We start from the raw sequence: 10,924 nt of genomic DNA on the forward strand, positions 1-10,924 counted from the left end.
CCGAGGACAGCTTTTTGGTTAACTGGTCTAACATAAATTCTTGATACTGGATCATGTGGAATTGACAGTTCAAGGCCCTAGCTGAAAGAGTAGCAGAAGTGTAAACTTTTTTACCCCATCTCTCTAAGGACCTGGATTCCCTTTCAGAGGGGAGGGGGTTTTTGGCAGAGGTAGCTGCTACAGCCTTAGGTCCCTGGGAGATAGTCTCGGGATCTGCAAAAGGAGCCTTATACAAATGATAATGCATGTCCGGGACCCTGTAGTACCTATCGGGCTTAGCAGGGGCCGGAGGTAGTGAATCAGGAGCAGTACAAGCATCATTAAATGCATCATCCACAACAGAGAAAACTGGAGGGATGGCTAAAGGCCTATGTTGTGGTAAATGCAGAAAAGTTCTAAGCCTTTTTCTAGAGTCTGAAAAGTCCTGGCCCTGCCACTGAAATTGTTCCCTCATAGCATGCAAGGTTTCCCCAAAGGAAAATTCCTCAGGCGGAGAGGCAGAAGGAATGGACTCTTCAGCATCAGAGTCTTCATAAGGGGAGAAAGGGCCCTCTGGAGGGTTTGTATTATCTGAATCATCAGAGGAGTCATCTGTAGAAACTGGCTCAGGGGGCTCTGCTCTAGGCCTCTTCTCTGGAGGTGGGTGAGAGGCCCTGTCTGGGTGAGGTTGGGATCCCTGGATCAAAGACATGAGATCCTCTGCTAGACTAAGCATTTGTGTACTAGAGCTAGGCCTGTGAGAGGGGGTCTTAGCAGGCACAGATTTAGTAGATTTAGCTGCTTTAGCCCTGGCAAAGGCCTTAATAGACATGGTTGCAGGTGGCCTATCAGCTCCACATGCAGGGGTTGAAATATCCAAGGGAATAGTGTCAGATAATTCCTGGGAAACTGCAAGAGCAGGTGGGATTTCAGAAGCCGATTCCACCAGGTTGGAAGAGGCCTCGGTAGGAGGTAAGTTTTCGGCTGAAGGAAGAACCGCTTGCTCGGTTTCAGCGGAAACCAAGACACTCGTGGTTGGCTTAACCGCGGTTTCGGCCGAAACCACGGACCGCGAGTGTCGGCCCTTTTCCTTGCGCTTTTTAGATATTTGCGTAGTCGGAGGATCCGACGGCATAATGTAAGCAAAATCGGAGCCGAAAAACTCCTCAGCAAATTCCGACCGACGTCTAAGCGTCCGTCGATTAAAAGAAGCACAGGTTAGACAAGCTGCTACGTCGTGGTCTGGGCCTAAACAAGGTAAGCAGTAAGAGTGGAAATCTTTATGAGGTATTTGTTTCCCACAAGTTAAACAGTTATTCACTTTTTCTGACATCGGCTGAGGCAAGAAAGAGTCCCCAACGGGGTACTTAGCTTTTTAGAAGTCTTCGGTAGTAGTAGAAGTATTCGGTAGTAGTAATCTCTGGTTCTGACCGACCGGCACTTGTGAACAGCTTCTGCTTCGGGCGCCACGCGGCAAGAAAGACTGAGGAAAATGGCGTCGGCTGATGCCTTTATACCCGAAGAACTGCAGCTATGACGTCGGGTGAAGTGCGACACCAGCCGAGGCCAGACCCAGACTTTGGAATCCGGCCGACCGAAGGGCTGCCTGACGACAGGACAACCCATTTGTAAGGACTGCAGATGCATCCTTGAAGGACAACATACAGTATTAACACTTAAGATTAGAATTTAGAAGAATTTAGGAAAGAAGAAAGTGATAGATAGTGCAGTTGTGTAAGAACTAGCTTTAACAGTAGATGCTGTTGCAGAAATTCTGACATATGGGTTGTCACTGCTGAAATCCAGCTCGACCCTCCCGAGGCCATACAAATGGCACATCAACTCAGTTCATAAGCAAAGGGTATACAGATGGACATCCATGTGTGGCTCTTCAGACTACCTCCAAGTCAGCAGTCTGAAATCTACTTAGACAAGGAGACGGGTCAGCTACGAGGGATGTAGTTCAAATAGTTAAACTCCACTTCTTCCATGTAACAGAGGATGAAGAAAAGGAAGCCTGACAAAAGTCAGAGAAGACGGGATGGAGGGTGGGAAGGAATACTTAAACAATCATTACGATTATATCTATTGTCATAGTAAGTTCTTAGACAACTTGTGTCCCGACTGAAATCACTGTTGTAATATTCCTGATGCATGTTAACTCACAGGGTTAAAGGAAAGAGAGAGAAGGGTGGGTTGGTTACCGAAAAATCCAGACAAGATGACCTTGGCAAAGGCAGCCCTGGACCTGGAAAAAGCATCAGTTTTGTAGTGTTTGGTGAAGGTGTGCAGAGAGAAACAATTAGCAGGTAACATCTACCTAAACCAGGCATCTACTCTCTTGTGAAAAACCCCTGAGGAAGTTACTGTCTTCATGGAATGAACTTTCAGGCAGGAAGAAAAGGAATTAACACAGTGCAGGTAGCAGGCACATATGGCCTTCGAGATCCAACTTGTAACAGTTTATTTGGGGACTGGCTGGCCCAACTTAGGGCTCATAAAAGATGCTAAAAGCTGGTCTTGCTCAAGGATTTAGTTTTGTCTAGATAAATTGTCTAGAAATTTGTCTAGATAAAATCTCAGCTGTCTGAGTTCAGCAAATGCAATATTCTTTTCCCCTTTTTCTGGAGATTGGGAAAGAGGGCAGGTGAATAACCTGACTGAAGAACAGCATGAAGGATGGATTAGCCCTGAGAGTCACCCTGCTTTTGTGGATAATAGGAGAAAGGCCATCATAGCTTGTAACTCAAACTCGCCAACAGAGATTAGAGCCAAGACTAGGATAGTGCAGAATTTTAAGGAATAAGAAGATACTGCTTCAAAGGGAAGCAATCTAAACTTCTGTAGCAAAAAATGGCAATCCCAATGAGGACAGGTGGGTTAAAATGTAGAACTCCCATGACAGGAAGCTTAACTTCCTTTCTAGCCATAAGCAGAGGGTTAAGAGGTAGGCAGGCAATAATGTCCAACATGTGAGATTTGTACAACAGTAAGCCAAATCTAAATGAAGTAGTTTGCAAAAGTAATCCAGGTACAACTGGAACCTGTTGTAAGAGTGGGTCATAACTATGTTTGCAGCACCAATATGAAAACCTTTTCCATTAAGCTGTGTAAGATTTTCTAGTAGCAAGTCTCCTGGTTTCTTCTAGCACCTCTTCAGGGAAAAAGTGCCTGAGAGATTAAAATGCCGCCATCCTTCTGGTAAGATGAAAGTGGAAGATATGAGTGGAGAACCGATTACTTTTTTTTTTTTTTGTGATCATATCTGGTAAGAGTTACTTTCCTGTAATTTTCCTTTGTCAAGAAAAATAGCAGAGGAAACCAAAGATGCCTCAGTTAAATGGTTGCCAGTAAAAGGACTTTGAATACTTCCTTTTGTGCTTTCAGAAGGATTTTTGTAACAGGCAGTGCAGAAAAAGACACAGAGAAACCTCCCTGTCCACTGAAAAAAAGCATCAGTGGTGCAGCGGTTAATGCTGTCGCCTCACATCAAGAGGTTCTCGGTTCGATTCTTGGCCGGGGTGCCTCTGTGCAGAGTTTGCATGTTCTCCCTGCATTCGTGTGGGTTTCCTCCGGGTACTCCGGTTTCCTCCCACATTCTAAAGACATGCATCTGAACCATTTCTCCCTGGGACTCCGCTGAAAACAGGATCTGTGGAACCTAGTCAGACTTTCCAGATCAACAAATGTTAACTAAATAAATAAATAAAAAGAAATAAATCTGTCCTCCAGGCTTTAGGACAATACTCCCTGGTGCAGAACAGGTAGAGCAAACGGTTGGTGATGCAAACAGGGCTGAATGCTCCTCTGAAGGACGACCGCCTAGAAAACCTGCAAGTTTAACAACTATTCATGGAGAACATTCAAAGAAAAGCTTAAGGAGTCTGCCAAGCACATCATCCTGTGAAAGAATTAAAGTGGCTGTGACAGTGATGTCCATCAGGGTGGTAAAGTTCCATACCAATTGTGCTAACCCACACAACTGGCAAGACCTGGTGCCTCTCTGCTTATCTTCCAGATGTCTGTGGTGTTGTCCATATACACTAAGAATGGTCTGAGCTTCCACAGGTAAGAGAAAGTCAGCAGTGCTTGCAGAAGAGCCCTCATTCCCTTCAGGTTGATATGTTCCTTCATAAACTGAGGTGGCCAACCACCTTGTATCCGTGTGATCCTGTCCATTTCCCCCATGCCTCATCTGTAGCACCAGTGTGAAATTTCTTGAAGAAAAGGTGGCGTGAAATGAAGTCCTGGGTTGAGACGGACTGTTCCTTCCAACGAAGTAGCTCCTTTTTGAGATAAGAGGAAAGGAATTAGGGTGTCCAAGGGATGGCAGTATTGGGACCAGACAGACTTCAGACACTACTGGATTCTTTTCATGTGAACTCTGGCCAGGGTAAGCACATAAATACAGACCGCCATGAAACCCAAAGTTTTTAAAACACCTAGAAAATGTTGGACAGACTGAACTTTCTCCTGTGGTAGGAAGACATGCATTTTCTTTGGGTACAATCTGCAGCCCAAGAAGACTAGGTCTTGTGTAGGAACTATGTGAGACTTTTTGTGGTTTACTGTGAAACCCAGACCTGACAGTAGTTGGAAGGTAAAGACGCTGAAGGAGGATTCCTACAGAGAGCCTAGGTAAAGAGGTTGCCCAGGTGGACTTTCCAAGATGGCTGCACACTGATCAACAGCTTAAATTCAGCTCTCCCAGTGTGAAAAAAAAAAGATAATCATACACTCAGAAGAGGAACCCTATCAATTTTAGTAAATTCAATTACTGGATAGCAAGCACACTGCCTAGATGCCGGCAAATGAGAAATTAAGAGCCTGAAAGAAAATCAACTAGAAAAAGTGAAGGAAAAAAAAAGACGGTTAAGAATCATGCAGTTTTTCAGCAAAAAGCAGTAAAAGCTCCAGCTTTGGTGCAAGACATGACGTCCAGTAATCTAGAGAAAATAAGTCAAATATGTTCAAAGCTGATTAAAATAAATGAAATACTGGAGTACACCTATTCAAACAACAAAAGGCTGGAAAAAATTGAAGAACCTTTAAACAGATATCAAGATGAGCTAATAAAACTGCAAAAAAGTTGAAATGAAAAAAGGCTGTCTGCGTATGAGACTGCTGAAGAGAAATTTCAGAGAATGGCAGAATAAGATGACAACGCACTGAGAAAAATCTGAGCTTTTCTGCTGTTCCAGAAAAACTAGCAAGAACAGACTTATTAATTTTATGACGGCACAAACAACTGGACTGGTATTTCACAGCAAAAAATGTGAAATCAAAGAGCACACAGCATCTAATGCTCCAACTTTTGCCATGAGAAAGCAACCAAGACCTGTATTAGTAAAGATACAAATGTGCCAGCAAAAATAGATGATTACAACAAAACTGTGGCAACAGGGCAAAGTATTAAAAGTTGAAGACAACAGAGTGTTTAAAGAAAAAGACTTCACTGTACACCAAGCAAAAGAGAAAAATTCCATTTATCAGGGAATGTCAAGAAGCAGGTGTGAGATTCAAGCTGCTATATTCAGCCATCCTAAGAATTTTTTTTTTCTGCAGGATCAGTTTTTTTATGCAAATCAGGCTAGAGAGGAAATCAAGTATGTCCAACAAAAAGTGAACCATCAAGCAGAAGGGGAGACTGTTTCTCATTTTTCTGATAATAAAGCACATGGAGAGACTTAGCCATTGAAACATTTTCTATCATTCCAAAGGAAAATGCTTGTGAGATGGAGAAAAGGGCAGATCAGTTGACAAGAACAATCAGGAGTACCTTGGAAATAAACCAGAATCTGGACTTGGGAGACAGAGATGAACATGAAAGACCAGCAACACTGAAATTGGTGAAGAAATGTCAGACTGCAAAGCAAACACTTATGAAATATGTCTGTATAAGAAAAAGTGGAAAGAGTGGACTTCTAATGACTTTGTTAAACTTGTGTGGCACTCTAAAGGATTTGCCTCACAATGTCATTAATGTTTGGACAGACACAGAGGTGAGGGGAAGAATACGATGAGTAAAATTTCTGTTCGTTAACACTTTCTACGAAAGTTTCACAATATAAATAGCATGTTTTCTAGAAATGTATTTTTAGTTTTCCTTGTATGTGATAAAGTTACTGAAGTAAACAGATGCCTTTTTTCCCTCTTTCTTTTTTAGTATTAAGAAATGTAGGCATTACGTGCCAAAAGAGAAAAAAAGGCTACATAAGCATATTTAAGTTAACATGTTGTAATCTTGGGTTGTTGAGGTGGGTGATGGGATGCAAAAGTACACAGATCATCACATACGTACAGCTGATACATTTCTCTTACTTCTGAACAAGTGAATGCCTGGATTATGACCCATGATTTAAACAAAGTCTAAAGTGTAAACAACTGATGAGAACAGAATATAATGAAAAGTTCTTCAGCAATAAATGTTTCAGCTCATCTTTCAGGCTGCAGCAGATTTTTGTGCGTTTCCAGAAACAAGTTGATAATAGTGCAATAAAAAGACAGAACACTAGTTTCTTTACGGCCAAAAGTTAACGTATTCTGAAAGCATGCAATCTGTTTTCAAATTTACGAGGGAAATAAAGATAATTAAAAAACAGACCGCAATTAATCTAAGTAAAGGCACATGCAATAACGTTGTCTTAACATGGATTAACTCAATTTCAGGTTCATTAGGCCTGTGTTTGCAGCCTATTTGTGATTAGTGTTCCTATTATGAAGATTCAACTTCATTACTTGAAGATGTACATTATTATATGTGCTTGTATGTAGTTAAACAGGTTATGAGGATGTGCTTATTTTTGTTTAACATTTTATATTAAAAAAAATACTTAACGTGACAGATTCCAATGCTGAAAAGTGAAAAGAAAAAAAATGTACAAAAGATTAAACGGCCAAACTTTAGTGGGTGCATGTAATCAAAAAAATGAAAACAGACTTTTTAAAAAGTTGCCATATATAACTGGGGGGGGGGGATGGTTTCTTACCATAATGGTGAAACTTACAATATTACCTTGGAATATGAATGGTCTGCCAGGCATACACAAAGGAAATAATATTTAATTTGATCAAGAAACCGAGTAAATAGCAATGCTACAGAAGACACATTTGGAAAAAATTGAACATGCAAATGTGACAAACAGAATTTCAGGATGGATATTCAGCAGAATATCAGAGACAAAGGAATAGAAGAGTACTTATACAATACAAATTGCTGCAAGAGCTACAAAAGTGATAGAAGAGGAAAAAAGATAGTATTGGCAGACTTGGGGTAGTTAGGGGCTACTGGCAAGGGAAGAGGATTATGCTGGCACTTACATATATTCCACCTAAAACTGCTATTGTGGAGCTTAAGAAAAAAATTCAACATGGAATATTGCTTAAAGGTGAGGAATGGAACTTGCTTTTACCAGTAATCCTACAAACAAGTCCAACACGAACAAAAGTTTTTAGCAGGTTTGTTAAACTCACATTTAAACAATAAAAATGTCATTAAATAAAGTGAGATACAAGCGTTTGCTTGGCTATTTCAGTAGTCTGGGAAAGATGATTATGCATTTGTTGCTTTGATTCTGTAGTTGGGGTCCAGCATAACTTTGCTGAAGAACTTTTAAGTACAGAAATAAAAAGTCAGGTACTCGCCATAACATTACATCTGTGTGGTCCATTTTCATTTTTCATCAGAGTTCGAATCTGACCCACTGATCAGACTTTTTTTTTTTTTTTTTTTTTTTTTTTTTTACACCTCAGCCAACAGAACTAGATTTCCTCCCTTACCCATAATGCTTTATTCCCCAACAGCAGAGATCTTGTTTGCTGGCTTACATTTAGATGAAAACATTTTTGCACATTGATTAGAGGAACCAAAGTCTGGAGGTCAACCAAAGTCTGGAGGTCAACCAAAGGAACACTGGTCCTTTACAGCCTTCTCATTCTTCCAGAAGTTAATGGCTAAATAGATAAGGGGTTGGTGGGAGGGGAGTTGAGGAAGAAGATAATTGGACAACACAGATGGAATGTTATGGTGAGTATATGACTTATTTACCTGAAGTTGTCAATTTTCATTCATTTCTCAACAACCGAGACATTGTCCCCAGCTACGTGAATTCTTGGGAAGACTCTAAGGTAGGATATTCCTGTCCACTCCTGAGCAAAGGCTGCTTTTCCCCTTGAGACCAGATCCCATTTGTAATGGTTAAAGGCATGAGGATTAGCCGAAGATGGAGTAGCACAGATATTGTCCATGTAAAACAATTTTTATCGAGATGTTGCCATGGACCTGGTTAAATGGGCTATCAAATGTTTTGGCAAAAACAATGCAAGTTTGTTACAAACAAATGAAATGCAGCCAGCCAGCCATTTGGTTAATGTTCCTTTTGCAACTGGCTTGGCTAATTTGGATTTTGCAAAAGAAATAATCTGTTTTGCTGAAAATCTTTGTTCTATACAAATAGAAACATAAAAGCCTGTGAACATCTAACAAATGCCATGTACTCACCTTTGTTTGCAAAATTTGCAAAGAAAACTGGAAAATGAATGTACTGAGTGATGCTGAATTCTGACACCACCTTAGGAAGAAAAGGAGGATTGGTTCACAGTGCTACTCCGTCGCTATGGAATATTAAATAAGCAAATTTAGAAGATGAGCTTGAAGTTTAGAAGGTCTTAGAACAGAGGTTATAGCTACTAAGAAGATGGTCTTCCAGGTTAAAAACTTCAATTCACATTTTGCTGTTGGTTTGAAGGGAAAACAAGTCAAAGCTTGCAATACCAAACAAATTCCATAGTGGTGCTGGATCTTTAAAAGGTGGTCTCAGAAGAGTACCCCTTATAAAGGCCTTACAAAGGTTTAAGGAAACTACGGCAAAATTGTAAATTCCTATATGAACATTTGAAATGGCAGCTAGTTGAAATTTAACAGTTGATGAACCAGCCCCTTCACTAAAATCTGAAGTCAGGAACTCAAGAACATTATGTACTGGAGATGAAAAAGGTAGTATGTTTTTGCTGCACACAAAAATCAAATCTTTTCTATTGACTTCTGTAAATCTTTCCAGTGGAGGCTTTATGGGAAGATAAAACTATACAACTGACCGGGTAGGAGAGTCTAGGGTGCCTGGCTATCGATGAAAGTGGAAAAAACATGCAGTCAGCTTTAAGCCTGAAATGTCCAGGTGAATCATGCCTGTCAGGTGAGACAGGTCTGGAAGAGGATCCAGATTCCATGGTGGGTGAACTAGATGTGGCCAAATAAAGGGGAACCGAATACAACAAGGCCAGTGAGTGGCAACGAGGATGACTTTGCTCTTCAATGAAGATGCCATCTGGAGAAACTTGGGGATTAGAGGGGTTTGGGAGTAAGCACAGAGGAGACCGGTGGGACAATCATGGAGGAGAACATCTCTCTGCGATTCCACCAGTGGGGTGATCAGGGTAAAAAACTTACTGCACATGAGGGGAGAAGCAAGTTTGGATTCACTGGCAGAAAATATTTCGCAAAACTCTCACACAGAGACAACTCATGAGACAACAAAAAGAACCTACTCAACTTGTCTATCAAGTTCGATTTCCCCATAATGTGCATTGCTATCAGAAATCAACTGGATGATATTATTCACTGCCACACACACAGAGCTTCTTGACACAAGGGATAAGATCTAGTCCCTCCTTATTTGTTGAAGCACCATATCAGTGACATAATGTACGACTGAATTGCAATAGTTAAGGAAGGATAGGAGTCAAAGTCTGCAATGCTAGCAGAACCGCTCATTTCCAGGACAATGACATACAAGTTGGCCTCTTTCCAAAGACCATGTGGCTTAGACATTCTTTCCCAAGAAGCAACCCCCCCCAATCTGGGAAGCATCCGTAGTCACTATGACTTTGGGTTGGGGGTGAATAAAGGCACAGGCCTGCAATACTTGCTCTGAATGCATCCACCACAACAGGTAATTTTTGCATACCTGACTTACTCTTACCCGAGAGGACAAAGAATAGCGTAGAATAGACCACCGAGTTGCTAGGGTGCAGTGAAGAAATCTTTGCAGCTGACACTGACCCCAAGGCTTATAGAATTAATCAAGCAGATATAGAATTCTGAATAGCATTTTTGACTTGAAATCAAATAGTCTGAACTCTTGGTAAAGGAAGGGAGGCTTTTACTGACACAGTGTTCAAAGCCCTATAAAGTCCAGTGTCAGTCAGTTCCGGTAGAGATTTGTGACTGAGGGTGATCCCTAGATGAGAGCAAATTTGGAGAAATGTAGTCTTAAGCTTTTTATCAGAAGATGTCTGAGCATAGTGGTTATGGGTCAATCATCCTAACAAGGAAACACCAGGAACTGCTGCAGTCCATGTGAGCTAACAACTGCCATACATTTGCTGAAAACTGTGGGGGCTGTGATGAGGCCAAAGGGCAGACTCAAAACTGGTAATGACTGGCTCTCAGAGAGAAGCTTAAGTCTCCTTTGCATCGTCTGCTCATTTTTATGTGAGAGAACACATCCTGAATATCTAATGAGCACATCCAGTCATTTTAGTGCAGGAAAGGCATAAAGGACTGCACACAGTGACCATCCGGAACTTTGTATACTGTACCAATTTGTTCAGACTGCCAAGATGCAAAATTGGTCTCCAGTCCCCGGTTTTCTTTGGCACAAAAAACAATCCCGAGCAAGATCGCAAGTTGGAATTTTATATACTGTTACAGGAGGGGGAAGAGAAAAGGAAAAAAGAATTGTATAACCTCTGGAAAAAATACTCTGCACCAAGTATTTTTTGCAATATCTAGCCATGAACGAACTAAATGACCAGGAAGCCAAAGACCACAGCAAATGAATCCAACAACTGTAGAAAACACTCCAGTTTGTAGTTACTGTAGAAAGAAAACACTATTGGTAAAACTGTCAATCAACAGGCAGGCTGCTTCTTTCAAAATTTTGGT

The 10,924-nt window shown here is 41.1% G+C and overlaps 1 protein-coding gene across 1 annotated transcript in view; it reads right to left on the bottom strand.

Annotated features, from left to right (window-relative positions):
* The window catches only part of MARCHF6 (membrane associated ring-CH-type finger 6), a 2,699,933-nt gene that overhangs the window by 2,109,098 nt on the left and 579,911 nt on the right, over positions 1 to 10,924 (bottom strand). The gene's annotated exons all lie outside the window — the stretch shown is intronic.

This window comes from Protopterus annectens, chromosome 3.part0 (assembly GCF_019279795.1).
Source record: "Protopterus annectens isolate FY-2018-M chromosome 3.part0, PAN1.0, whole genome shotgun sequence".
Taxonomy (NCBI): domain Eukaryota; kingdom Metazoa; phylum Chordata; order Ceratodontiformes; family Protopteridae; genus Protopterus; species Protopterus annectens.